This window comes from Natrix helvetica (genome assembly GCF_964273705.1).
Source record: "Natrix helvetica genome assembly, chromosome: 1".
NCBI classification, from domain to species: domain Eukaryota; kingdom Metazoa; phylum Chordata; class Lepidosauria; order Squamata; family Natricidae; genus Natrix; species Natrix helvetica.
In genome coordinates this window covers 141834848-141862246 of record NC_138548.1, presented here as the reverse complement: position 1 = coordinate 141862246, position 27399 = coordinate 141834848, and the positions used below count along the sequence as shown (strand labels likewise).

General features: G+C 40.9%; 1 protein-coding gene across 4 annotated transcripts in view; it reads right to left on the bottom strand.

The window, feature by feature from the left end:
• MGAT5 (alpha-1,6-mannosylglycoprotein 6-beta-N-acetylglucosaminyltransferase) overlaps window positions 1-26456 on the bottom strand; it is a 140051-nt gene extending 113595 nt beyond the window's left edge. For 2 of the 4 annotated variants that reach the window (XM_081939012.1, XM_081939014.1), the window contains exon 1: window positions 25705-25891. The gene's annotated coding sequence lies outside the window, so the exon portion shown is untranslated. Of the gene's footprint in view, window positions 1-25704; window positions 25892-26074; window positions 26113-26441 lie in introns of those variants that run through there. The other 2 variants (XM_081939016.1, XM_081939013.1) reach the window with 2 other exon arrangements.
• Window positions 26457-27399: the final 943 nt, after the last annotated feature.

The window sequence follows — 27399 nt, the reverse complement described above, 5'->3', positions numbered from 1 at the left end:
GTAAAATAGTTTAGAAACAGGCAATTACTTACAATAACTCAACATAGACAAAAATGGCATCATGTACATTGCAAAAAAAAAAAAGAGCAATGATTCAGAAGTCATGGAAAGATTAGTAATAAGTCCAACATATTCGTGACTTCTTGGTGATCAGATATTCAACAGAATTGAAGTTTCAGAAAAATTAAGAATTTATGCTTCTCAGATAATGCATAAGGATGTTGGACAAAAATTTTATGAATCAGAATGTTTTGAAATTATGGATTGAGAATCTTGTTTTAGTATTGCTTTTATTAATTTATTATTAATCTTCTATAATACAGATTTTCATATTACTTTACTGCAAATAAAAAAATACATTCATTGCCTGTCTTAATTTTATTAAGTCCACTTAGCAGAGTCCTACACATTTACTAATTTTAGAGAACTTTTTTTATTTTTGGATACATCTTAAAATTACAGAGAGGGCTGGTGCATTAAAGGTTTTCAAAACCAAATAAAAACATTTTAAACTAACCATTTCCTGCAGTTCCTTCTGGGTGAGGAATGATCTCATCTGATAGCCACATGGTGACATGACAATGTAAGAAGGCTTTGCTTATATGATATGTAATTACTCTTCAATCTCTATGCAGCTTTTGATACCATCCACCGTGACATTCCAAGTTAGGGGATGGAAATATATCTCTTGAGGTTCTACTCCTTCCTGGACAAAAGGCTTCAGATTGTAGTTCAGGTGATTATTATTCCACTTTACAACTTTTGAGTTACAGGATATCACAAACATTTTCTAGCATCTGTATAAAGTTGCTAGAAGTGATCTTTAAGGATTTTGGGAATGAATACCATCTATAGGTAGATGACCACCCAAGTCTACTCCTTTCCATGTTTATCAAATAAGTCTTGGGCTGACTCCTGGTTGATCCTGAATTTTGGCAGAAGGTATAAAACTTGAAACCAGACAAATTACTAGTTGGAGAGATTTGATTGGGGTACAGAAGTCCTAACCTCTTTATGGCTTACAACTACCGCTCTTCTTGGTTAGCTCTAATCAGGCTATTATTGTGCATGCAAGGACTGATTAAATTACTGTAAAGCAGGTTATCCTTGAAAGAAACTTAAAAGTTACACTGGGTCCAGAATGCGTCATCCAGACTTCTGTTGAGTGCTTCCCAATGACAGCATATAACATCTATTCTGTCAACACTATAATAGCTTCCCATTTTGTTCTTGTTCAAATTCAAGAAGCCTGATACATAAATCCTTTAATGCTTTGAATCCTGCCAAGCCATAAAGAGGTTCACCTGAAAATTAGTAGAAGGGTCAACTTTCTTAGTAGCTTCAGTGCATTTATGGATTTCTGTCTCCCTAGAAGCTCAGACTATTCCATTCTTGATTTGCTTTTTTTAAGAAGCTAAAAAACATTTTATATCCAAGCTTCCTTCCACAACCACCCAATATATTACATAATATATTACTTAAAATTACTGCTCGAATATTTTAAGATTGGAGCTATGTATATTCACCCAGCTATGGATCAATTTATGAAGATTGCAATAGATCTGATGTAGTAAAATGTATTTGATTATCAAATTTATTGTCATTGTTTTAGATCTATACTGTGAACTGTTGTGAGCTGGTAAATGAGACAAAATAAATGAACACTCTGGCCGTTTCTGAAGCAGTGACAAAAATATGCTATAAAGCAGGAGTGTCAAACTGGCGGCCCATGGGCCGGATGCAAAATGCGCAGGCCACAGCCATGCCAGCTCTGCAAAGCGGCAAAATGGCACAAAACATCACGACAGCAACGTGACACCACAAATTTGACACCCGTGCTATAAAACACACATCTATTTCTACGAAGGAAAAAACGAAATCTGTAGATGGGTTTCAGTCACTGAAAAATGCAATGTAATTTTTGTCACTAAGTACTGTATACTGTATGAATTATGATTTCCAAACAGTGGTTTATGATTTTTTAAATAATTGTGGTTTATGTAATAAGTCACAACTGAACACATCATGGTTTGGCAAAGGTACAAATCTAAGCATTATGTACCATAAGAGTATGAAATATCAGTCTTATCTTTAAAGCATCTCTTTCTAAGCAACTAAATCTTCATCTTAGATTTTATCAGAATGAAAGGTATGATTATCTCAGGGTTTGTACTTCAAATTTAGATAACATTTTACCACCCTACAAGATTTTGGCAATGACTGTAACACATTTGGCTTACCGGGTAGCTTTTTCTCTTTTGGTGAAAACTAAGCCAAAACTCTGGATGACAAAAAAATTCTGTTACAGGTTTCATATGACATATCTTTCATATCTACACAAATCTGACTTTTTTTCACCATTTATCTTTTTTTTTGAGAGATGAGATCTCATGTTCTTTGAATTCTGAATCTTACTCCAGTGTATAGTTTATCTTCTGCAATTATATTTTTAATTCTCTTTCCCACTATGCTTGTAAAAAAAAGAAAAAGAAAAATGGTAGATTTATGTAGAGGTCTAAATAAGGGCGTGTGCAGTGTATATTAAAGTTCATGTTAATTAAGCATATTGCAATAGTACCAATTTAATGTCAAGTTCTTAATTGTGAGGGCCACATATTAGAGAGTTTGTTTCTTCTAAGTGAAGAGATCTGAGAGCACATAATGACAGAGAGAACTGCAGGATACATGTGACCAGCAGTTTCCACAGGTCTTCAAAGCAACCTTTTAACTATCTTCCACACTGTGAGTGGCAGCTCTGCATTTGTTGTATCTCTGCAATGTTTCTGAAACAGCCGAGTTTATTGTGATCCAGTTATCACTGCAAAGTCAGCAGCGATGTTCCTTCATTGTAATTGTTTTAACTCAGTGTTATAAAATACTTCAATGTTCAGTGAACAAGGCATCATTAAAGTACTTTAAGTGATATTAAGATGATCACTGCATCCCATAAGGCATCTACACAGATTGCATACTTCGTTACAAATTTTGTGGGTAATTCCCTAACAAAATAAATTCTCCTGCCAACTTGTGCAGTAGTTATCCCCACATGGCTATTCTGTGTGCTAGTGCTTGCTGTCTGGAAATAACTTATGGGTGTCTCCTATGACAACTTTTTTAGCCTTCTACTGAAAATTGTCAGACCTGGAAGCCATCTTTTACATTGGGCCTTCAGGCCTGCCACAATTTCTACTGTGGGAAAATGGGAGAGGGGATTATATGGAGTATGGGTGATATATAGTCAAAATAACATTCCTTTCTCAGAGAAATCGCACCCTGCAGCTGCAATGGTGTGACTGGGAGGCATCTCGAGTTTTGGACGGTGCCTGATTGGATCATGTGATGGACATATGAGTGCTGGGCAGGGACTTGAACTTTCATTTGGGTGGGGAAAACTTTGGAAACTTTCAGATTCAGGTTTTCCCAGATGTGCCAATTTGACATCTCTAATAAAATGGAACTTTGAGGAAACTCAAGCCTCTGAGTCTTCTTTCATTAGGAGTATTACTTGGAACCCTGACAAAAACTAATATTTTTACCTAGGTTTTACCTATGTGAATGGTTGTCTTTTTATTTCCCTTGCCTCAATTTTAAATAAAACATTTAGTGTTTTTGCAGTGTTTTGTGTACATACATGCATGCATATATATTTATAACAATAAATATGAACTGTATCTGCATAGAAAAGTGTTTTGAGATATATTAAATATACAGATACATACAATTCTGGAAAGCTTCAATTAGGATTTAGAATTCTGTATACACTTTTGGAAATTAATAAAAATAAAATTGGTACTGGCTGTGTTCCAGGTAGGAATGAGAGATTGGCTTAGGTGTGTCAAATTAACAGAAATTATGCCTTAGCTATGTGAAACCTGCTATAGATTAAGTTGAGTCACCAAAAATGTTGAAATAGCCCAGGCACTTTCATTTAATCAATATGTACAGCTGCACTTCATTTACTAATATGTTCCTCAACCACTTTCTTTGGCTTCTTTCCATGTATGTGTAAGCTACTTATACTCAGAAATTCTAGTAATTATATTTAGATTTTCTGTGCTTCCATTTATATTTTGGAAATCTTTTTCTAGCATTCAAAGCTGACATGGATCCTGAAAACTTTGGTTTTAATCTTAAAATAAATTTACAGAAGCGTTAGAATCAGTTTCCCCCTAATAGCTACCCTGCGTCCCATCCAAAAGAACTTTTAAAGCTCAGTTAGGAACACAAACAGAAGAAAATTTCTCTCCATGAATTTCTCTATATTAACTTATATTAAGAGGGTCTATTTCTAACAGGAATGAGAAATATGTTTATGCGCAGCAATCTTCTCCATAAAAAGTAATTAAAATCCAGACAAAACGCCATTAATATTTTTAATGTTTCGTTAAAAAAAGATCACATTTGTTATTCAAGTTGACAAAGATCCATGCTTATATATCTTATTTCATTGGCAAGCACAAGTAAAATACAACTCTCAGAACATCTGCTATGCCCCCAAGCACTCGCTTAGGTTCTAAGAAGAATGTAACACGACTAACTAGTTCCTCTAATGTTTTTCAAGCCAGTAGCTCTCAACCATAAGTCTTTCAAAAACAATGGGGTAGAACCATTGTTATTTGAGAGAACCAAATAACATTTTTAATAATTACCAAACCATCTCATGCTTTTTGTGGAGAAGAATTAGATGTTAGGGAGAAAAACAAAACTGTTCAGTAACTATAATTCAGTATATCTGAAACTCTATGTGTTTTCAGAAATGACTAAAGAAACAGAAAGGGCTCAGACATTGAGCTTGTCGATCAGAAAAGTCAGCAGTTTGGTGGTTCGAATCCCTAGCTCCGTGTAACGGAGTGAGCTTCCGTTACTTGTCCCAGCTTCTGCCAACCTAGCAGTTCAAAAGCACATAAAAAATGCAAGTAGAAAAATAGGAACCACTTTGGTGGGAAGGTAACAGCTTTCTGTGCGCCTTCGGCATTTAGTCATGACGGCCACATGACCACGGAGATGTCTTTGGACAGCGCTGGCTCTTTGGCTTTGAAACAGAGATGAGCACTGCCCCCTGGAGTTGGGAACGACTAATACATATGTGTGAGGGGAACCTTTACCTTTATAGAAACAGAAAAGGGAAAAAAATGTTCTGTTTTTCCACAAAGCGGAAGATACCCTTATGGATATATTCTAGTTTTTCTTCCAGTCCTAAGTAGCTATCCCCTTTCTGGTCAGAAAAAATTCATAGGTCAAATTGATGTACTGTTGATATCTACAGCATGTTTGCTTGATTACTTACAATTAATTAATTTGGAACACCTTTCCTTGGCATTTGCAGCCTTCTGGAAAGCCTTGAAGATCTGGTTATTACTCTGTATAAGGCCCCTAGTGTTTAAAATGGGCAGCTGTACATCTTTTCACTTCAATAAACAAAGCAGATAATTTCTGCATATTTGTTGGGTTTTAATTTGTAAAATATTTTACATCTATCTCCTCTAATATCAGAACCACATATATAGTTTTATTTAAAGCATATGTGCATCTTTGCTCTGTTCTCACTATTCAAACTTTGTTTTATTCAAGGAAGAAATGGATAAAGTAGCAGAGAACACCACGTGGCAGAATACAATTAAATAACCTCATTTTATTAAATCAACTTCCTCCTTGTTAGTTTATATTCAAAACAAATATAAAATGTCTTGGGCATAATAACCATAGCGATATTGTTAAAAAGTCCTGAGGGGCACTAACTGCAACCACAGCCTCAACAGAACAACAGAATACCAAGAGGGAAAACTGTTCTAGCTACCTCTTTTACTCAATCAGAAAACCCCTCTTTGAGCCAATTTCCAGCCAAAATATGTAATAACTGTTTAAAAATTACAAAGTTGTTAAAATGTGCTATTTATAACAGAAGGAGCCTATTTTCTCAAGCATATTTTAAGTGATCCATTTAATTATAATTTTATTCAATCTTCTTTGAAGAACAAGACAAACTTTCTTGTTATTTCTGATTTAAATGATTAAGACACAGCAGTCTTTTAGTATTTTGTGTTTTGTTTCCTTTCATCAGGCACCAAGCAAAAGTAAATGAACCCTCAAATATTTTACGAAAATGAGACCGGACTAGAAATCAGGACATGAAATCCAAATGGGCATGAAACTAGTAAAGAAAAACAAGGCAAGGATATCAATTCACTCTCTTATTAACATTCATTGCTGCATTAGAAATATTGGCAGAAAAATTACAAGTAATAAAGAAGCAACAGGTTTTAAAATTCATAGAGAGAGCTTGAGAGATGGAGGAACCTAAAGGTTTCTTGGTTAGGATCTTTTGCAATTATCAACATGAATGTACTACCCAAGAGAAACTATTTCAAATGGCACCAATCAGAATTTCAGAGAGAATTTTGCATAAATGACAAGAAACTGTCAGTACAGGTTCATAACAAAAACTCATTCAGCAAGTTTGAAATTGTGGTGGTGTTAAACGAGCAGTACTTGAGAGTTCTCAAAGTTTCAAAGGTCCTCAAAGTTTTGACCATTACAGCACCCCCTGCAGATAGCTGATTGCAATTTAGATACTTGGCAACTAGCATCCAGTTACAAGGGTTGTAGTGTCCTGGATTCATATTATAACCATTTGCAACCTTCTCTGCTGTCTTTCCACAAGCAAAGTCAATGGGTAAGCCACCAGGGAAGGTTGCAAGTTGCCCCTGCTGCTTTTCCTCCTTAAGAGCCCTACTACTACTATGTTTCCCTGAAAATACGACCTGTCCCGAAACTAAAGCCTTGCCACATAGCGGTATCCTGAAGGTGCCAAGCCGCAGGAGCCGGGGGGGAGAAAGGCGCTCACATTGCTTGGCGCCTTCGGGATACAGCTAGGTTGGGGAGTGGCATTCTGCCTGCTGGAGGAGGGAGTTTCCGGGCGGCAACTGGCTGCTGGAACAACTGGCTGCTGGAAATCTCTGTAAGAGTGTCTTCCGGACAAAGAGAGTCTTCCAGCAGCCAGCCCACAACCACGGAGCACACTCCTAGAGCGACCGCTGCTGGAAGACTCGGCAGCCGAGTTTGGGAGTTTGGAACCGGAGAAGACGTTATGCTTGGAGCCCGGCGGCAGCGGCTGGTGCAGGGAGGGCTGGGCCCGGACATGTTGAGGCTAGGAGGCATGCCTGCTGGGGGCGGAAAAGGTGCCCGCGCAACCCCCTTCTCAAGCCAGGCAGAGCTGGGGAGCGGGCAGAGGGCCACGTGGCTTGGCACCTTAGGTATACCCCCTAAGTCAGTGAATGGCGCTCTGCCCGGCTGGAAAGGGGGTTTGCCAGACGATTGCTTGTGAGCTTGGTCACCTCATGGCTGCTTCGCCCCTGAGGCTGTGCCTGGCTCTTCGGGAGCCCGTTCGCAAGGGAGCAGCTGGCCGGCAACCCCAAAACAATAAGCCCTCCCCTATAATAAGCCCAAGACCATATTTTGTAAGTAAAAAGAAAATAAGACCCTGTCGTATTTTCGGGGAAACATGGTACAGTGTTCTCATACTTTGTAGGACATGCCAGCCTGACATACCCTCCATTCGCACTCCACAGCACATGCCCACCCGCCCACCCACCTGGCCATGTCAGCACTCACAAATCAGCAGTCTCCTGCCTGTGCAGCAGCACCCCTCTTCTGCCCAGATGCTGTCCAGGTATCTCTATGGTAATTCATACAATCGGCTTATGAGCTGCCTGGGAGTTGTAACTTCCTATCGGCTTCGCCACTGATTTTGCTTGTTGGAAGACAGCAGGATGTCACAAGTCAGTCATGTGAGGTTGTTGCTTAACAAACAGCAATTCTCACTTAACAGTGACTGCCAGATTGCTACTGCTAAGCAATGTAATCAAATGACATCACACTTTAGGAGCGCTGTGGTTAGCAACGAAAATTCCGGTCCTGATCATCTTTGTTAAGCAAGGACTACCTGCATATTCATATGGAGCAGAAGAAGAGTCAAACGAAACATTGTACACAGAGACAAGTGGACCTTGCCCTTCCAAATTTTATATAGTACAAAACAAGCTTCCTGTCACATTAACAGGTAGATAAAATATCCAAATAGCAGAATGACAATTTTAGAAGCTGGCTTAGCCAATGGACTTCATAAGCATTTATGTTAAGAGTTACACAGGAGGAAAAAAACTTAAGAGGACATATTATTGCACAACCTTTCGTAAAAGTATGGAATTTTGCAAAGGGATAGTAAACCTAACAATTTACCTCTAGTTTCTCCTTCAAATGTTTTTCATGTCAAAGATAATTACAGCAAGAAAAATGTAATTACATATGCAGATATAGTTCACTCAGATTCTACAAATAGACTGAAAACACTACTTACTGAAGGCTCAAATATACCATGGTTGATGTATTTACAAACAACCACAAGGATAAAATCAGATCTCGATGACGGAGAGCCATTTAAAACACAGAATTTAAAATTTTATTCATTTATTTATTCCTTCATTTATTTGTAAAATGCAAAACCAAAACTACTTAATAAGGTTGAATTGGGCTAAGAGAGGGAAATGGCCCAGGGACACCCAGCTGGACTTCATGGGTAAGATGGGAGTAGAACTCAGAGTTTCTAGCTTTCTAGCCTAGTAGTAACATAACCAAACTGGCTATGTACAAACAAAAAAATAATGCAAGGAAAAAAAACTGAAATCAGGCTGACTTAGAGCCAGTCACTCTCTTTCAATTAAAATTACAGACTTGTTATAGAGCAGGAGTGTCAAACTGGCAGTCCGCAGGCTGGATGTGTCACACAAATATTATTAAAGATGTAGGTAGGAGGTTTATATCAACTTTTTTAGTCTTTTCCTAGAGTTGCCAATAATGAAGTCAACCAAACACTTGCCACAAACTGAGGACAAAGATAACAGAAAGACAACCAGTAAACAATTTATTAGCTTCCAATTTAGAATGTTAAACATACTGTAACTTTAAATAACTATGAGAGTATTATAGGTCTTGCATATAAATAGACACCATATTAGCAGTGCTAATTTGCCTGGTCCATGACACTGTGACTTATTTCCAGAGTCGTTTTGTAGATAAAAAATAATAATTATACATTTACATGTAGTCCCTGCTTTGTGGAATATTCTCTCCTCAGAGATTAAAATACCCCCAACCCTGTTGGCTTTTTGTAAAGCTTTAAAAACAAGGCTATTTTATTGGGGCCTGGGGCTTGGAACATGTTAAAGGCCCAGTTACTTGGCTTTACTGTTAGCTGATTAATTATCACAGTTGCTGTTTGTACTTATTTTGTGGATGGTTTATTTTAATGTTTTCATAGTTTTATATTTTTAGAGCTGTAAGCCATCCAGTCACTTGGTTGAGTTGGGCGGCCATAGAAACTGAACAAACAAACAAACAAACTAATTAAACACACACAACACAAACACAGAGCACTGGATAATAGGCAATGAATTGATAAATCTGTTCTTCCTTCTCAGTCAGCTTCAGCGAAAACCAGCTTCACTCCTTGTCAACACTCAGTCTGTCTGAACTCTATAATGACGTATTGTTTATTTTAATTTTAGTAACCATGTGCCCCCGATACAGAAATCTGTACAATTCTTTGATAGTAGAAACAGTTTTGTAATACAGTATCTCCAAAAGGCTACTTCAGATATTACATCGTTCAATGTACAGTGCTAATTTTAGAACAGGTTGAGTAAAATATGTAACTCATTTCTCTTTCAACAATACTGTAACATAACATCTCTATGGGGGATTTTTTTTCGAGTAAATAGGTTTCGAAGTAATAAGGAATATCCAAACTGTTCAAATATTATAATTCGGAAATCTCTGGCCTACAATTAAGAGCTGAATGACAAACAAGATGAACCTGGATCTAATCAAAACAAAGCTTTTCCCAATCTTGATTCAAGTTCCAGCATTTCCCAGTGAGAGTGGAAATTTGAAAGATAATATAATTACAAAAAGACTACCCTTACTATACAGCAACAGATAAGCACTTTGGCCAGCTTATTTATCCAAAATACAAGCAAAATATGATGCTACTAAAATACCATCATAAAATTCTAAATTAATGTACTCTTTAATGGGCCAACTATAGTCATTGAAATAATCTGCAAATTTATTTGCAAGCTATCAAAACATTGCTTTTTTTATAGACAGGAAGCAGAAGTTAAAAGGAATTAGACAGATTTAATAATAACAAGCCAGAGATATGACTGAAAGAGAGAAAAGAATATTCCCTCTCTGCTTAGCTATTGCTTGACATACAATAGTGAAATTACCTTACCTGGCAAACCATCTGTGATAATCAGGAGAAAATTACAGGAAACTATGTCAAATGTATATTTACCTTCATTGTTAACTGCATGAAGAGATACAAAACATTTTCCTACTGTTTGCACAAACCTCAATTAGTCATGATAAGAGCAGCGATTTCTTGAATTTTATCTTCAAAAAAATTGGACTTGACAAAAACAGGAAGGGAAAAAATGAAGTCTAAAATCCATGAACTCATTTTTCTCACAGCAAATTTTAATGGTCTCAGTTCTCAGGAAACAAATGAGGAAATTAAGTAAAGGCTTGATCATTTGTTAATTCTTCATCACTTTGCTACCACAACCCAATTTCCCTGTCTAGCTGCCAAGTATATTTTGTCAATTATGTAGTTACGTTTCCTACACACAAGTTACAAAGCAATACTGAAATGGAGTTTCAGTTTTGCTGAATATGTTACTAATATAACAGACGTATCTATTATATAAACCAGTTGTTACTATGTGTAAATCTGAAAGCTTCCCTGAGAATCACAGCCATACAAATAAAATATAGAATTCTTTATTGGCCAAGTGTGATTGGACACACAAGAAATTTGTCTTTGGTGCATATGCTCTCAGTTTACATAAAAGAAAAAAAGAATATACATTCATCAAGAATCATAAGATACAACACTTAGTGTATAAGAGTTAGTAATCTAGTCATAGGTTACTAATAAGTAATCAAATCATACTAGAAATAAAACTAATAAAATAATATAAATCAGAGATACAAGCAAACAAGGTTATAGTCATAAGTGGGAAGAGATAGGTAATAGGAAGGATGAGAAGAATAATAGTAATACAGTCTTAGTAAATAATTTGACAGTGTTATGTAATGTAATTATTAATATAGTAATTTGGTTGCTGTGAATCTTTAATAGTACTTGGGCACTAAGCAACAGAGACCATGGCTTGATGTATAGTATGAATAGGATGAGACAAAATATTCTTGGTAATTGGCTCTTAAAAATACTATTTCTATTCTATCTTTCTATCTTAAAATTGATTTAGTAATTTTATGATCAGCAAATGTTAAGAGTCATACCAAAATGAAATCAAGTACTTCTACTGGAAATTTTAAATGTAGCCTAGGTAAATCATAACCAGAGTAGGGCGAAGCTTAAGGAGGCTGTAACCATGGACTCAGCATGCTTGGAAATTAACCAGCAAGGAAGGCTGCTTCTCACTGCTTGTTAATTATTGAACTTCCCCAAAGTAGGAAGAAATATCAGAGAAATGTACAAAGTTTTTCACCATAGTTAAAGATATTTTATTCTCCCACCTCAGAAGGTAAGACCAATGGTTTCAAATCCCCAAATACTCCTTTGGATCTGTACATTTGTCCTAAATAACAATTGTGTGTAAAAAGAATAACGGTTGAATATAAATAAATAAAATAAAATAGATGGGACCCATAATGCACTGTCTTCCCAATTTGGTTGGCCAAGTAGATGTAACTACGCAGAGGCAGTCCTTCAAATAACATAGCTCCAAGCCAGATTAAAAACAAAAACATAATTGTAATAACAACCACAATATTAATCCAAACAACACCTTGGCTATGGGAAGTTCAATAATCAAGAACATTTCTTGAAGTATAAAGTATCCCATTTTTCAAGGCTAAGGCCCTGCTGAAACAGTCAGATCTTTAACAGCCATTCAGAAGACCAAAAGCATAGAAGACAATCTTATGTAAGAATATTTGCTAGTCTTTTTCACTAGAGAAAACTTGTTATTGGTAGCATACGAAAGAAATGAGTCATGCAAAATATTAAGGAATTACTTCTCATAAAATATACAATTTAACAAATAGAATTGTTTGTTCAGACTATAAGCTATGTGTAATTAAACAATTCACCATGTAATATGATAAAATAACATCCTATGTCAATGAATGAATAACCAGAAAGTTTGAATCGTAAATATTCAGCTTTATTTTAGCTTAGCCGAAAGGTATATGCAAACTTGCATCATTTTTATAAAATAAACTATTATAAATTGTGCCAACCTTGTGTGTGTGTGTGCGCGCATGTATAAACATTGGAAATGTTTATTTTATTATTTTTATAATAAAAATTGCATTTTTAAATACAATTATATAAGCTTCAAATGTTTTATTACATTTTGTATTTTTGATTAGGATATATTTTTAAAGTGGTTTCTTTTCAGGCATGTGGTTCTGCTAAGAAAAAATGCTTATTTATTTGCAATATTTAATTATTAATCTTTAATCTTGACTACAGCAATAGTATTATTTTCAATTAACCATATAAACAAAAACATGCAATAACAATCACAATATTAATCCAAACACCACCTTGGCTATGGGAAGCCATGGCTGCCTTCCACTTAATGTTTCTTTCATGATTTGTTAGCTCTTCTTTTTTTGTAGAGATAGCAACTATTGTATGAATATTTTATCAACTAAAAATGATTATGTGCCATCAAGTCATTTTCAACATCTAGTGATCAATAGATTTTCTCTGTATCGTTGGTATTTAATACCTGAGAAATTGTCAAAGATGTATAAGAAAGTTTCAAATGTATGCTGGAAATACAACTGTACAAAGGGTAGCTTTTATCATTTGCAAGCTTTGATAAAGCAAACAAAAATCGGAAACAGATTTTTATCTTAATTCAGAAGATTCTTAATACATTTTTAAAATAAGTATAAAATAGAAACCAGAAGCTTCCCTTTTAGGTTTGATGGAGAAAGATTTTGAAAGAAAATCTGGAACTTTGTTACTATATATATTAAGAATTGCAATAATTCTATATGCAACAAGATGGAAATACACACTAATTCCCACATGGAGAAATTGATGATAAAGGTGATGGAGTTGGCAAAACTGACTGTTGTAATTAAAGTTAAGCAGCAATCTAGTTTTGTTTTTATTTGGAAATAGCTGTGACTTTCTTTGTATTTTACTGTACTGAAAAAAGCCAGAAGTCACTACTTTTTTTCTCTTTACACCTTTTTTTCCCTTTTATCTTCCTTTTTATTTCTATTTCCTCATTTCTATTTCTTATAACAAACTTTAAAAAAAAAAAATTAAAATGAAAACATTTTCTCCATGATAATCTACTCCCTATATGTTCTGTTATGTCTCCCAATGGTACATTCATTTAGCGCTACTGTGATTGATTCCATTCACCCTGCAGCTGGTCATCCTCTTCCTCTCTTCAGTTCCACTTTTCCCAGCATTAGAGCCTTTTTCAAAGAGCTGAGTCTTCGCATAATGCATCCAGATTAGGATAATTGGTGTCTGGTCGTTTATGCCTCAAGTAAGAAATTTGTTCGATGATCCATTTGTTTTCTTGGCTGCCCATAGTATTCTCAGGGCTCTTCAACACCGAAGTTCAAAAGCATCAATGCTCAATGTCTATGGAGACGCTCAAGTCATGCACCAGGTCAGGGTTGTCTCAAAGGTGCTTTTTCAAAAGGCAACTGGGCTTTCTATGGTTTTTCTTCTCTTTTTGAAGATGTTTCGCTTCTCATCCAAGAAGCATTTTGAGTTCTGACTGAATGCTGGGGAATGGAAGGATTTATATTTCTTGCAGTGATCTTGTTGTTAGCACTTTGAAGGTGGGTCAGTAGCTCTCTGAGAGTTGTTGAGGCACCTTTGGGGTTTAAATAAAACAACCGCTTCACAAACACATGACACAACATAGGAGAACAAACCCATCAGGACAAGATTCAGCAATCCATCTGCATTTGAATGACAAAGGTCACTCATTTGAAGACAGTGAAGTCCACAATCTGAACAGAGAAGACCACTGGTTTGAAAGAGGGCTTTAAAAAAGGCCATTAAAATTGAACAGCCCTCTCTTACCAGAGAGGGTGGAATACAACACCAACTATCTCCTATTTACAACACAGTCATTTCAACAATTCCAAGATTATTCCACAGCCATTCTGATTCAGATGACTTCGAGGGCACAGATCCCCTAAGGGGCCTCAATGACACTGAAAGAACTAATGACCCACCTTCAAAGCGCTAACAAGGGCAAGAAATATAAATCCTTCCATTCCCTAGCATTGAGTCAGAACTGAGGATGCTTCTTGGATGAGAAGTGAAACATCTTCAAGAAGAGAAGAAAAAACAGAAAGTCCAGCTGCCTTTTGAAAAAGCACCTTTGGGACCAATGCTTTTCCTATCCTACTTCTTTAAAGTCTAAATTTCACTTCCATGGAGTGTCACAGGGAATACTGTGACTTCCACAATTCTGATCTTTTTTAAGTATAGATGCCAGACAGAAACTGGCTGAGCCAAGGGAAGAAGTCCAGAAGCAATTAGCTTAGTCTTTATGTAGGCACAAAAAAGGCAAAGTCTGATCCTCCTCGAATACTTTTGAACTGCATCTAGTCTGGTCTACGTTAAAAAGGTCAATCTGAAATAAGAGTAATCCTGTATAAGAGGCACGAGCAATACGGTAGCTAACTCAACTCTTCATATGTGGATCTGATGGTTTGCGCCTCACATTAGACCACACCATAGCATTTGAATATCTTTTCCAAGGTTGATGTACCAAGTGCTAGTCTACAGCATATTTCTTAACTGTTGATGGTTGATATTAAAATATAAATGGTATTTACTATTTCAATATCTGTATTGTCAATTCTAAGGTTGCTACAACAAAAGTTGGATTAAGTTGGATGCAAACTTCACTTTCTACATCGTGTATAATGCATGCTGACAAAAATCTATTTGTATCTTTTTATGGACTATACTTTTGTTTCTTATACTCAGAATTTATATTGTGTTTGTCCATCGATATTAGAATCCATAAACCACAGTTGTTAGATACAATAACAGAACTTTCTGACAGATGGGGAAGCTCACTCACACTGCCAGATGCAAACACACAAAAAGCTGTCTTAAGTCAAACATCTGACTCAGTACTGTTACTGTTCTTTCCAAATTTGATCTTCAGATTGCCAAAAATTTCAAATTGAAAATTCTGTAGATTGCCAATACTACAGACTTGATTAAGAAGGCTGATACAATACAATGCATCAGCCTTATGAGCATTCAAGATTTCAAGTAAGATATCTGTTGAGTCCATAATGTAGATTCACATTGGCTTGGCAAATTATGTGAATCAGCCTTTGTGTTTCTAAAGTATTATTCGTGGCTTAGTATAAAATGTGAATCCTGCCAAATGTGGTTCATTATGATTAACAAAATGTAGCTTGCAAATCTACGAGGTCCGCCAACCAGTTTTCCTAGTCCCAAATGAAGATGCCAAAGCCTAAAGTTAAGATATATTTCATGTATAAAGCATGTGCTCTAGTGGCGAGCTAGGATCTTTCCACATGATATGTTAGATAATTGGAACTGCTATTACATCTGTTTCATATCTAAGACCTGTCCTTTAGAACACACATTTTTGAAATACATAAACTGTTTGATCTCTGCTATAAGCAAAATATAAGCTGGAACTTGTTCTGAAGTTTCTTCTCATGGCAGACTTCACAGCATTTCGTAAAGAAAATGACCATTGGCTTACCTGAATGGTCATTCTCTAGGCACTGCAGGAGTGTCCAAGCATGGGTTAACTTCAGCTTGCTGCCCAAGGACTGAGTTCAAAGATTGTGTAGCCACGCCTCCTGCTCACCTCAGAGGCTCAGTTTAAAAAACGAAGGTATGAGACCCAGAAGGATGCTGTATGGAGAAAAGTCTATGCCATAGAGGTGATAAGTCACGCACCCTCAGGCGACCCGAGGGCGGGGTTGGACACTCCTGCAGCACCTAGAGAACAACCATTCAGGTAAGCCAACAGTCATTCTCCTAGGCGCTGCTTGGAGTGTCCAAGCATGGGACATACCCAAGCTATGAAGTCCCAGGGTGGGAAGAAGGAATGTCTTGGTTAGCAGGACCCGCAAGGACCCGCTTTAAAACCCTCCTTCCAAATGAAGCCTCTGCAGAGGCAAAGGAGTCCAGTCTGTAATTCCAAATGAATGGTGACAGCGAGGACCAAGTAGCCGCCCTGCAGATCTCTTCAATAGGCGCTTGAGTAGCCCAAGTGGCCGTAGTTGCGGCGCTCCTCGTGGAGTGTGCTGTGATACGAAGAGGAACAGGTCTGGATTGTTGCTCGTAAGCCAGCTTAATGCAAGCGCGCAGCCAATGTCCTATGGTGGAAGATGTCCAACCCCTCCTGTAGGAAGTCTAGGATTTGTGGGATTGTCGCTGCTGTGGCATCGATGTAATGGGACTGACACCAAGAGGAGAAGATAGCCCAAGTAGCATCATAGATCTGCACGGTGGAAGATCGCCTGGACGGTTTGAATGACCTTGTCAGAAAAACTGTCTTTCCTCAGGAGGTCCCCTTCAAGTGCCAAATGGCTAACTGAAGCCATTGAGGGTCCGGGTGAGGTATGGCCCCCTGGCTGAGGGAGACCTGCTTCTGAGGTATGCGCCAATGCTTGGTCACTGACAGGCTGACAAGGTCGGTGAACCAGGACCTCCTTGGCCAGTGCGGGGTGACTAGCAGTACTTCAGCGCCCTCCAGTAAGATCTTCCTGATCACCTGAAGTATCAGTGAGAGGGGCAGGAATGCGTGTAACAGTCCGGGAGGCCAGCAGCATCGAAGAGCGTCCGTCTCTTCCGTGCCAGAGCATTGGAATCTTGAAAAGAACCAGGAGAGATGAGTGTTCTCGGGACTGGAAAACAAGTCTATTGTCAGAAGACCGAATCTCTGGGTCAGCTGGTAGAACAGAGATGGATGAAGTTGCCATTCCGAGTTGCTGATGGTCGTTCTGCTCAGCCAGTCTGCTGTCACGTTGTCCTCCCCCGAGATGTGGTCCGCTCTCAAGGACTCGAGGTGGTGCTTCGCTCATCGTCCTATGGCCTCCGCCTCCAGGGCCGTTGATCGAGTTCCACCCTGATGATTGACGTAGGCCTTGGTGGCGATGTTGTCCGTCAGTATGAGGACATGGGAACCCTTGATGAACTGACAGAAGTGGCGCAGGGCTAGTCTGGCATCTCTGAGCTCCAGCCAGTTTATGTTGTGGGCGAGCTCTGCCTGTGACCATCTGCCCTGCGTCACGTGTGTCTGTAGGTGGGCGTCCCAGCCGTACAAGCTGGCGTCTGTTGTTATGACCAGGCACTCTGGTTCCTTGAAGAGGGACCCCCTCGTCAGCACTGAAGATTGCCAAGCAACCGGAGCACCTTTGGGGGAATGCTGACCACCCTCTTGGAGTTGCTGGCCTTGCGCCACTGAATGGGAAGAAGGAACCACTAAATATCCCGTGCATGCAGCCGTGCCCAAGGAACTACAGCAATGTACGAGATCAGCTTCCCCAGTAGCTGGGATAGAATCACTAGAGGTGCTGACCTGGATCTCCTGATCTGACGCACAAGGGATGTGATGCTGTCCCTCCACTCCTGTGTGAGAAACACCCTGCAAGTTCTGGAGTCGATCACAGTGCCCAGGTGTTGAATCCTGGAGGTAGGCTCCAAGTGACTCTTCTCCAGATTGATGGAGAAGCCGTGTTGCTGTAGTGCCTAGATGGTGACATTGAGATCTCGACATGCCCACTCCCTGGACGACGACATCAACAGGATGTCGTCCAGATAACAAACGATTCTTACTGGACGAGATCTGAGATGTGCAGCGACAGCAGCCAGAAGTTTGGTGAACGTCCTGGGAGCCAATGATAGGCTGAAGGGAAGAGCCTTGTATTGATAATGATGGTTTGCAAACTGGAACCTTAGAAATTTGCATTGCGCTGGATGAATGGGAACGTGCAGGTATGCCTCCTTCAGGACGATTGATGTCAGGATGTCGCCCTGCCTGATGCAACCCAAGATGGTCTAGAGTGATTGCATCTTGAAGCGCTTGTACGCTATATGGATGTTGAGGTCCAGAATGGCTCTCACCCCTCCCGAGGCTTTGGGGACTAGAAAGAGGATTGAGTAAAATCCTCTGCCCTCCTGACCCCGGGGCATCTGCTCTATGGCCGCTATGTTCAATAGATGCCGGATCTCTGCCTGCATCAATTGTAGCTTGTGGGTGGATTTTGGGAGAGGACAGTGGATGAAGGTCCGCGGAGGAAAGGAAAGAAAGTCTAAGGTAAGGCCATGACAGATCGTGTTCAGTACCCAAGTGTCCATCGTTGTCTCCTCCCATTGGGCGGCGTAGAGCTGTATCGACCCACAATGGGAGGCGACCGGTGACAGTCACTTGGATCTGCGAAAGGAGCGGTTGGAGAATCCTCCTCGAAAGGACCTGCGGTTACCCTGTTGTCTGGTTTTGTCCCTGAAGGATGTCCTATCCTGAGAGCGGTCCTGCGTTTGAGGGTAAGATCTGGTAAATCCCCTAGATGTGGAGGGGAAGTCAGTATTCCGAAAGGGCTGCCTACGAAAAAAGGAATGACCCTTGCGGTCCGGTTTCTTGGTGACTGCTGGTAAGATTTTGCGTTTGTCCTTGGACTCAATTAAGACTGAGTCCAAGGCCTCACCAAAGAGCTTACCACTTTTGAAAGGGGCCGAGGCCAACTTCCACTTCGCCTTCATGTCTGCCTGCCAGTGGTGGAGCCACAGCAGACGGCGTGTAGTCACATTAGATGCCATAGCCCTAGTGGAAAATTTGGTGGCATTAAGGGAAGCGTCGGCAGAGTATTCGACCGCAGCAATAATTTTGTTGATGTCTTGGCGCGATCTAGTGTCTCCAGCAGGGAGGTTGGCTAGCAGCTTGCGGAGCCAAAATAGGGCTGCCCTGCTGAAGTAGGAAGAGGAGGGGGAGGCCTTCATGGCCCACTCAGTGGCCTTGTGAGTCTTATGACAGGCCTTCTCCACCTTCTTGTCTTCCACTTTGAGTCCCTCAGTAGGTTGGCTGGGAGAACCAAGTTGGAGGTTAGAGCCACTATGGGGTCATCTACTCCATAGAGTAGAGCTTTTTATCCACCCCACTGGGATTAGCCATCAACCCAGGCTGGACCCATTGTTGCTGGAAAAGATCCAGGAACAGCTGTGGTGCCAGAACCAGCTCCTGAGGGGTGGTCTCCTTAAAGAGACCTGCGCCTGGATCCCCTGATCCAACCATTTTCTTGCTACCCTGTTCAGTGGCAGTCTTGTCGGATTGGGCGGGGAGTCCCATTTGGATGGACGAAGCCCTAGCCTTAAACATTGAAGGTCAGAATGGCCTTAAACATCGAAGGCTTCAATAAGCCAGAGAAGGCGGGGCCATCAGGGACTGGATTCTCATCCTCCGATAGATCAGGGGCGTCCTGTCCACCCCCCTCCTCTTAAAACACCTTGCTGACAGCTGAGGAAGCAGGAGGGGAGGCTCCGGTGGATTGACTGTGAGCTCCTGTGGCCTGCACCCTAGCTTTGGCCTTGTTCTGGAGGGGCAAGGTGACACCCAGCTGTTGGATGCCATCTGCAATCCCCTGTGATATCTCCCATGCAACCACCTCCTGCATTACTTGAGATAACTCAGGAGTGGTCCCAGAAATAGGGCTAGAAGGGGGAGACTCCTCCCCCATTAGAGACCAGTCTTCCTCCATGTCCACCTCTTCCAGGGAGAAATCAAGAGACCTGGGGGATGTCCTGGAAGGGTTGGGAGAAAAACCAAAGTCCCCTTCGTCCGCCAGAGATGGAGAGCCCTCCCGTGGAATATCTACTATGGGGATGTCTGCAGGAACCTGAGCTGGTGGTGGTTCCCTGACTTGAACAGTTTGCGCCTGGGCACTAACTGCCTTTTGCAATTGTCTCTCCAGGATGTTCTGTCTCCTCTCAGCCGACCTTTCTGCAGCCTTTGAGACCTTCCTGGCTTTGGGCTGTTTCCCTTTTGCAGGGCATCCTGCACTGTCCCCTTTAGCAGCAGGGTTGGGCCTGCTGCGCTTCTTAGAGGTAGGTTCAGTTTGATCCCTGACTTCAGCCACACGCTTGCTGGCCATGGTACACTTCCAGCCCTATCACAGCTTGGTTGTAATTAGTACCTGTATGTGATATAGCTTTGGATAATAGGCACCTTTAATTCAGTCCAAGTCCTGAAGAAATGGGGCTCGGCAGAGACCAATAACAGCGAGCAATATTTTTGGCGCCAAAATTGGAAGTCCCAAGGCGCTGCAGATCTGCGCTGGAATAAGGCAGGGAATGGCCAGAGAAAAGCCAAACTCCCTGCAGCCGCTCTTAATAGTCTTCCTGGGGAGGGGGGGACCTGCCTGGAGCCCCAGAGTGAGATCCCAATATTAAGAAGCCCTGCCAGCGGCGATCTGCTGTGGAACCAGGCTGCGGCAATTCAAACAGCTTGAAAAATAAAGCGTGCCACTTTTTCCCCCTTCAAAATGGCCACCACAAGCTTTGGAGCACACCGGGGAGCTGTCGGCAATCCGGAGGGCTCAGTAGAGCCTCCAGGGCTAAAAACAGTCCTCCGAAAGCTTTTGGGGGATCCTAACCTACCTACCTACCTGCCCCCAGAGCTCGCCAGCGGCCGCTGATGAGCCTCCCAGTAGTGCCTCGACCGCGGTGGTTACGGAAGGCAGCCGCGTTCCAAGCTGCCTGTTCCGCGCTTCAGAAGGCTATAGGAAGGAAGCTTTCAATTGAAGGAAGAAAATAAGCTTCCTAATCTACACTCTAAACACAAAAATAAGAAAGGCTACACTAAGCTATTTGGAGAGTCCAACTTGCTGTCCAAGAACTGGAGTTCCCCAACTGTGTCCTTTTAGGGCCACTGAGTTTTTTAAACTGAGCCTCTGAGGGGAGCAGGCGGCGTGGCTACACAATCTTTGAACTCAGTCCTTGAGCAGCAAGCTGAAGTTAACCCATGCTTGGACACTCCAAGCAGCGCCTAGGAGAAAATAGAAACTTATACTGATAGTCCTCAACTTATGACCATAATTGAGCCCAATTATGTTGCTAAAAGAAAAATTTGTTAAATGAGTTTTGCTCCATTTTATGACTTTTCTCACCATATTTGTTAACTGAATCACTGCAGTTGTTAAATTAGTAAGACGGTTAAGTGAATCTGGTTTCCTACTGACTTTGTCAGAAGGTTGCAAAAAGGGATCACTTGACACCGGCAGATTGCAACCGTCATAAATGCGAGTCAGTTGTCAAGCATCCAAATATAAATCACATGACCAGGGGATGCTGCAATGGTCGTAAGTGTGGGAAATGGTCAAAAGTCACTTTTTCAGTGCTGTTGTAACTTTGAACAGGTACTAAATGAATTGTAAGTAGAAAACTACCTGTATATTTTGTCCTCCTTGGATTCACTGAACAGCATTAATTATGACTTTATTTCTTAAGCAATTTATAAGACATCCATCTCACTCATGCAGCTTATAAGGTTTATCTGAATTAAACAATCCCAATCTTTATGGAAAATAAAAATCTGAACAAAACAAAACAAACCTTTGCCTCAGTTACGTAATTATTTGTGTCTGAATAAAATTGAAATTTATCTTAAACCATTAATTTCAACCCCAATCCAAAATAGATTAGCCAGTTATCCAAGACCCCAGGCAAGTAATTTGTATACAAGTTGACATAATTTGGGAATCCAGGCTGGAAAAGTTATTTATTATGATAACTAGTTAATTCTATTTCTGTCTACTAGAAAATAAGACCCATGCACACCAATTAAGCTTTCTCCAGTTAAATAAATACAGAATTGTAACTATAAAACTGTGGCTTGAGTATGAAACAATATTTCTTTCTACAGATCCATGCTCTAGCATTATGGGATTTCATTGCCTGTAGGATATATACCATATCTCTCTATCTTGAATCCTTCCCACAAAAGATATTCTATCTTGGTTCTTTCTTTTCAAACCCTGCAGAATATCCTACCCTAAATTTTTAATCTCCAGGTTACAAGCTAAGACATTGATTGATCAAAGACTTGACTGACATAATAATGGTCAGATTTTAGATAGAACAATGTCTCAAGTCATCTATGTTTTCAAATCAACAAACTCTGGGCAGCTTCACAAAGTTAAAAGAGCAACTCCCAAAAAACAAATATCTATGCAAGTATCTATAAAACCACCACCACTCAAAGAAACAAAACTGCACACCCAGATTCATAAAGAAGAATTTGTGCTAATGTACCTAATTTTCCTCCTACTCACTGCAATGGGAAGGAACTTAGTAGACTCTCTTAACAGGAAGACATGGGGAAGAATGACAATTCTCCCACATTTTTGCCATATCTAAAGAAGCTTCCCACATCAAACCTGAGCAAAAGAACGGCCTTTTTTACAACTTTCATTCATAACTTTTACAGTATCGTGAAGTTTAGTGTGAGGTCAAATGAATCAAAATAACTTTGGAATTTAGATATTTTGAACCATGGCAGCACAACAGGTTTGTTCTGTCTTCAGAATATTTTTGAGATGTTTGGTAAATAAATTGATACAGGTAGTCCTCAACTTATAATTGTTTGCTTAGTGACTGCTCAAAGTTACAACAGCACTCAAAAAAATTACTGATACGCATTTTTCACACTTACAACCATTGCAGCATCCCCATGGTTACGTGATCAAAATCAGACACTTGGCAGCTGACTCATATTTATGACGGTTGCAGTGTCCTTGGGCCATGTGATAACATTTTTTTACCTTGGATAAGCCAAATCAATGGGGAAGTCAAATTCACTTAATCACCATGTTATTAACTGAACAACTGCAGTGACTGACATAATTGTGGCAAGAATGTCATAAAATGGGGCAAATGTCTTGCTTAGCAACAGAAATTTTGGGCTCAGTTGTGGTGCATAACTCAAGGATTACTTGTAGTATAAAATGAATCTAATTTAAGCAAGTGTGATAATGAGTGCTTATAAAATATACATTTTCTATACATTTGTTACTTTAAAAAACAATTTAAGAGACAAATCCATCACATTTCTATATATACTTACATATTAAGAACCACTGTTATTTAAGCTTGACAGGACCATACTTATATGCACTACTACTACTCACAGGTGATCATGACTCCTGCAGATATTAGTGGGAAATTGTATATTCAAGGATTTTTTTAAAACTCAAATATGCTGGGTCCATAATTCCCAGCCAGTTTCTGAGGACTAGAAAAACCAGCCTGAATCAATGAGCTACATCATGCATTCCAAAATGGACCATTGATCAAATAACTTTGGTAATACCAACTGTAACATGTTGACAAAAAATAACATTAACCATTTTTGAATATGCTATAAACATGACTTTGGAATAACTTTGGGATGTAGTTTAAATGCATATTCTATAAAAATGGTTTATCAATACTTACAGGTCTTTCTGATTTCAATGGTACAATTTAACCTTTCAGGCATGTTGAACCTGCAGTCCCTGTGCCAAATATGACCCCTGGACAAGTTAGTAATGAGACCCCCACAAGACCCCCCCACAAATAAAGGAAATTTATTATTTATATATATATAAATTATATACTTTATATAGACAATTCCTCTTCACTCAGAGCGGCCAAAGCAAGCCAAAAGATTGGACCCATCTGCTGTAGATCATTTCTTATAAAACCACAATAAACCTTCTTTGGCAATCTTTGCCCATGATAATAGCATCTTATACCTGATTACTGTAAGTAATTTGCCCTTCCTACATAGTTTTACTGCTATTTTTGCTAAATGAGATCTAATTTCTCTGCAGATTAGATTTTTTTTTCAACTCAGTACAAATGTATTATTTGTATTAATAATGTACAAATGGCATCATGCTAGACCAGGCCTGGGAATTTTAATCAAAAGATTTCAGATTCCATCTTCCCCATTTTTAGCATAACAAGTATTAACCACATCATGAAAACTCTTTTGTGTGGTACCAGTCACATTATCAAGCCTGACAAATTAAATAATAACAGGAAACTATAGTTATACTGCATGTTCTATAAGGACTCATGGACTCAATTTATAACACTTTACCTCATAAAATATCCAGGAAACAGTGATCTTTTTTATATTTTTATATACTGTTATCAGATCATTATGAAGTAGTTTCTTTGAATGTGGTCAAATTCTGCTGTGCTGTTTATAAATTAGGCAAACTTTAACTGACCACTCCTAATACACAACCAATCACACTATATTATGTGTCTTTTATTTTTATTTTTTACTATTATATTTTAATGTTTTTATTTGCTGGTCTGTACTAACTGTAATAAAGATTGATTGAAATACCATAAAATGTAAATGCAACAATGGCATGTCAACATTGCTGTATTGCTGCATTTTCCTAATATGCTACTCCCCACAGTAATATTAGCCATAAGACTACACTGATCAGTCAACAGAGGTCCTCAAAGCACAAACACCGGTTATAACATTTTTGCTCACATTTTCAATACTAATACTTTAGCCCCCAAACTCAATACCCTACCTACCACTATTACCAGGAAGGGAAAATACTATGACTTGAACTATCTCAGCAAAGCAGCACAGAACAAGGCCAAAGAGAAGGCCAACAAGTGGTTTTGTTGTTTGTTGTCTTTACTCTCAAGGCTATCCACAGCATCCTAAGCTAGCCCCTTAAAATGGGGCTGTTATCCTCTAAAAATGGGCATGAGGGGGGGCGGAATCATTGCTAATGGGATAGGGAGCAGAGAGAAAAGCTTCTTTTCTTTCAGAGGGAATAAATAACAGCTGTCTGCAACAATACAGGCTGGAAGAAAAACAGTACTAACATGACACTGAAGGTCGTCTGCAAGTAATAGGCACAGAGGCGCCTCCTGATAACTGAGACACAACCGGCAAGACTGTCATATTGGTTCCTGGATCCTCTTAAACAAGGCAAGCAGCGACTTTAGCAAGCAAAGGAGACCGGGCAGCAGATGATGGTTATTACCACGGAGAATCAGCCACCTCTCTCCAAAGCGAGGAAAAAGCATCACAACGTTTAAAAAAAAAATCTCGAAAAATGAAGGGGAAGGGGGGAAAAGCAGGTGTGGCAACCTGCTCTGTATCTATGGCCAAGGGAAGGGGTGGGTGGGAGAAAACACTTTCATGCAAAGGGAAAAATAATGCCTCTGCCTTGCCTCAATCACACCATCAGATAGAGAGAATTATCACAGGCACCGAGGTCCTTTGCTCACCGGAGGAGAAAGACAAAAGCAGCAGGTGACGAAAAGGGTCGGGCGAGCGAGAAGCCGCCACAGCGCCTCGCCTCCAGCGGTCCCGTCAAAAAAAAAAAAAAAACCACCAAGGGGCGAGACGACTTTGTCGAAGTGTCCCGCAAAACGCCAAAGGGACAAAGCAGGTCGTCGGCCCGCTTCTGCGAGAAGAGCGAGGTAAACGGAGAAAAAAGAAAGAAGGAAAGAAAGAAAGAAGGAAGAAGGCAACGCCGCTTCCTACCCGACAGGCAAATCATGCGTGCAGGCATGCGGGCGGGCATGCAGGCGAGCGAAAGGAGTAAACCTACCTATTCCGGGGCTTTTCCGACAGGAAAGACGCTCGCTCGTCAATGCGGGCGAGGAAAAAGAAACTGCTGGGTTTTCCATTGCTACCGACCGACCCAGCACGCCAGCAGACCGCACAACTGGGGTGGGTGGGGGGTGGAGACCAGCGGCGGCACGAGAGCCGGGAGGGAAGGAAGGAGGGAGGAGTCAGCAGCTCCCTCCCAACAGGCGCCAAGCAACACCACGGTAGACAGCGGGCCCTCACACGGCGCGAGCTCCGCCGCCGGCGGGAAAGCCTCCCCCTCCTCTTGCTGGAGCTCGCGGATGCTGCTTGCTCCTGCTCGGAAAACAGGGCGCGCGGAGAGAGAGCAAGAGAGAGCAAAAGCTTCTTACCAGCTTTCTTGGCGTCGCCGGCGAGGCGGACTCCCCACCCCACCCCCGCTTTCCCCCACCCTTCCTCCTCGTTCCATCTTGCGCTCTCTTTCCCTCGCTGAGCGGGGGCCGGGGCTTGGCCCCCCCCGCCGAAGTGGCGGGGAGGCCGGACATGGAGCAGCGCAGGAGCGGCGCTCGCTGGCGGCGGCGGCGCTTGAGGGCCGAGCTCAGCCAAGCTGCCGCAGCGAAACCCCTGACAAAGCCAACCGGACGCGGTGTTCCCTCCCCAGCCGCCTCGCTCTTCCGACTGCGGCGCGAGAGAGCGGGAGGGGGGGACCCCAACAAAACAGCCTCGCCGGAACTAAGGGAGCGTCTGCAAACTACCCACCGTCAGCGGGAGCGACCAATGCCGAAAACGCTGCAAAAAACGGAAGGGAAAAGGTGGGGGGGGGTGTTGGTGGTGGCTCTATTAATTGTAACGCGAGAATGCGTCCAGCTCCGGCCTAGGAGGACTCGCTCTTGGACCGGCGTGTGACCATCCTGGAGGAGTGGGGGGACCCAAAAGACTTGAGAGCGGCAGCACGTCCCCGATTCTCCGGAGTGCAGTCGGAAAGAGTCCCAGAGAGGGGCAGGAGGGAGTTAAGACCGTTTATCGCCGGGTGTAAAACACCCTGCCCGAGCAGGAAGCATCTGCAATCTCGAGTCCCGCCGCCAAGCAGGCAGCATGCAAAACATACCCTGCCTGCTAACTGCTCCGGCTTCTCAAGCGTCTAAGACATCCATTTGCGGGGAGAATGGGGTATGGGGAGAGAAAAATAAAGAAAAAAAAAGCTGCACGGCGACAGCTCCCTAAGATGCTAAACGCGACCCCGAAGCCGATACGATGCAATGATCCCTTCCTGCACTGCAGACTTTCCTACCTTGGAGAGAAAAGAAACAAACAACGGAAGCGAGATAAAAGCGCGAAGTAAAGCGGGCAAACCTTCGAAATTGCCGGCGGGAAAGACCGGGCGGAATCTCGAGTCTCTTGACTTGGAGGCTATTAAAAAGGAGAAGTTGGTGAAAGCGTGCTTGGAACCCCGTGGAAATGTGTCCGAGGTTCAGCGATTATCAATGCAGTGCAGCTGGCCGCCGCCATCACTAACCCACAAACACGCACAAAAACGCCAAGGTTGTTCAGATAGCAGCTTTATCTGCTTGGCCACAACCTGAAGCGACAGATAACCTTGCGAAGAAAATGGATCATAGCTCTTCACGTTGATTATAGCAATTAGTCACCGATATATTCTCTGTTAGCCCAATTATATGCATAAAATACAGTACCAGTCACATTGGCTGGATTTGCT